This window comes from Sorex fumeus, unplaced genomic scaffold, assembly GCF_029834395.1.
Source record: "Sorex fumeus unplaced genomic scaffold, SorFum_2.1 ptg000099l, whole genome shotgun sequence".
NCBI classification, from domain to species: domain Eukaryota; kingdom Metazoa; phylum Chordata; class Mammalia; order Eulipotyphla; family Soricidae; genus Sorex; species Sorex fumeus.
Genome location: NW_026606156.1, coordinates 1,664,824 through 1,668,086, shown reverse-complemented (window position 1 = coordinate 1,668,086; position 3,263 = coordinate 1,664,824).

Below are 3,263 nucleotides of genomic sequence, written 5' to 3'. Positions count from 1 at the left end.
TCATTTTATTACATATAAGTATAAGCATATATGATCTATATTACTTCCTCTTGAGATATTCTCAAAGTTCCCAAATCTTAGATCAATGAAAGGAATATGATTTTCCTCTAGTGATCCGTATCTAGTTAGGAAATATGAAAAAGGTCTACAAAAACAGATTGCTTACTCCTTGCTATTTGAAAGTATCTCCAAATATCCCTCCTATGTATGCATTTAATAATTTAAATAGTATGAAATATGGAGCAAAGTCTAAGTTATTTATTATGAACAAAAAAAGGCATTCACTTCACCGTATTACTTTTAACTTTTTAATCTCTTAAAATTCTTTATGGTCTCCAACTCTAGGAAAAACATTTTCTCTTTGACCCTTCTTTTTCTCTCTTTGTTACTTGGTTTTCATTCTGTTACTTGGTTTTTATTCATTTGTTTCATTTTTGTCTCTGGATTGGGCTTAAAATTTTTATCTACCTACATATCAGCTTCCTCTCTTTTCTCAAACAATGAAACTAATCTCTCTGTTTTGCACAGGAAGATCTCATTTGACACTTAGGTTTTCAAGCAATATTGGAATCCTCATTCCTAAAGCAAACTGCAAGTAGGCATTTTCGCAGTAGTTACTATCCCTCATGGACGGTTCAAATTGAACTAAGTTCATTGCTCTTCCTAAAACTGTTCATCTTCTCGAATCCCTTCCCCATCAGGGATCCCAGCTTCCTTCCTTCCTTCCTTCCCTCCCTCCTTCCTTCCTTCCTTCCTTCCTTCCTTCCTTCCTTCCTTCCTTCCTTCCTTCCTTCCTTCCTTTCTTCTTTCATCCCTCCCTCCCTCCCTCACTCCTTCCTTCCTTCCTTCCTTCCTTCCTTCCTTCCTTCCTTCCTTCCTTCCTTCCTTTCTTCTTTCATCCCTCCCTCCCTCCCTCCCTTCTTTCCTTCCTTCCTTCCTTCCTTCCTTCCTTCCTTCCTTCCTTTCTTCTTTCATCCCTCCCTCCCTTCTTTCCTTCCTTCCTTCCTTCCTTCCTTCCTTCCTTCCTTCCTTCCTTCCTTCCTTCCTTCCTTTCTTCTTTCATCCCTCCCTCCCTCCCTTCTTTCCTTCCTTCCTTCCTTCCTTCCTTCCTTCCTTCCTTCCTTCCTTCCCTCCCTCCCTCCCTCCCTCCCTCCCTCCTTCCTTCCTTCCTTCCTTCCTTCCTTCCTTCCTTCCTTCCTTCCTTCCTTCCAGCAGATGGAATCCCCAGTCACAGAACAATATTTTTGTTTTTCAAACCAACCATTATAAATCAGAATTTTAATACTGTGGCTTAATTTTTTTAAAATATTTTCCATCGTATCCTTATCATTTGTCTTTCTTGGAATGCCTTGTGTTATATGGCACACCAATTAGACATGAACATAAATTTGTTGAAGTGAATGGTGTTCAGAAATACTATGGAACATAGTTGTCTGTTTGACTTTTTTTGTTTTATAATTTATTTTTATCAGTCACACACAGCCGTGCAAAGAGTCCTTTCTGGCACAGCTAGTGGGGCTTGGTGGTCCCAGGTAGTGTCAGGGATCAAACCCAGGGCCTTACAAATATTGGATACCTACTCTGAAACTTGAACCATCTGCGCAGCCTCAGTTGCCTATTGAAGAGAAAGCTATCAACTTAATTTTTAAATTATGTGATCATATATATGTTGAGCTTTCCTCCCGGCCCCGACCAGGGCTCCGGCAGCACACCCACCACCTGGCTCCCTGGTGCCGTGTAATCCCATCAGCGGCCAAGACTCAGAGACTATAAAATCCAGCTCCCGGAACCGCGCGACATCTTATCAGGACATCTTTTTATGACATCTTATTATCTCATTCCTACTTTGGACAAACTTGCAGGCTATCGAATGTAGCCTGCCCACAGGGCAGAGTCTGGAAAACTCCCCGTGGCGTACCCAATATGCCAAATACCAGTAACAATGATGGGTCTCATTCTCCTAAAGAGTCTTGAACATAATCTCAGGGCTAGGATGAAAGAGACATTACTGGGGCCTGCTCGAGGCAATCGACGAATAACAGGATGATATATATGTGTATATGCATATATATAGTTATATATATTATATATAATTCAACACAGCTTATAAGAGAGCAAATATGCACATTTTAGGGTTATCAACTTAATTTTTAAACTATGTGATCATTTATATTATATGTGTGTATGCATATATATATATATATTTCAGCACAGCTTAGAAGAGAACAAATATTTACGTTTATGTTTTAAGAGTAGAATGTTATTACTCCACAGCCGCCACTCAAATGACTACCTTCTCCCTTGTTTCTTTTGGGAGGGTCTCCCAAGTGGGGCTCAGAAGGTCCATTATGATTCTTGATCAGTCCAGTTAGAGGTAGAGTGTAAGAGCCCCAGGATGCTTTGATGACAAGGATCAAATTGGAGTTAGTGGCATGCAAGTCATGTGCTCTACCTAGTCCCAGCTCAGTCCCCACTCACCACCTGTAACAAAGAAACAGTGGCTGAAGTCCAGACATTCTCTTCAAATTGATCACATGACTACAAAGAGATATTAAAGCTAAATGTTACCTACCATAAAAATCAAATTCCATGTAGTTTTTACTACCAAAAGATTAGCCTATACTGATTATATAGATTGGAAACGTTTTATTTTTAAGTGGTTACAAATAAACAGCAGTATATCATAAAAAGTAATAAAGTTAATTCAACAATTGGGCAATGGAAAGAATGCAGAAGTCTATTGAGTGTTCAGTCCTGGCAGTTCCTCTGATGAGACCACACACCCGCAGTTCAATTACAACCACAGTATAATCTGGGGGAGAGAGATCATTTTATGGCTTTTTACACATGAGAAAATGTTCATATTTTTATTTCTCCATGATTACACATCCAGTGGATGGTTCCCTTGAAATTCAAGCCTAACATTTTACTTTGAAAATCATGCTTGCAAGGAGACATCTCATACAGTACAACAGACTTCTGGTTTTGCCTGTATTACAGATAAAATGCAAGGAAAGATATATTAATTTATCTTTGGGAATTTTTGAGTGAGAAATAAAAGTTTGTATTTAGCACTTTAAGATCTCTGAAAACATCAGCACAGTTTTCCATGCAGTTTTTGGTCTTCAAACATTTATTCAGATAGCTTCCTTTGCAGAGTAAGGTAAGAATAAGAAAAATCTAACAATGAGTGGGTGTCATAGGAAGCATTCACACATTTATCAATTTATCAATTAAAAATGAGGACATACAGTGTATAGTGA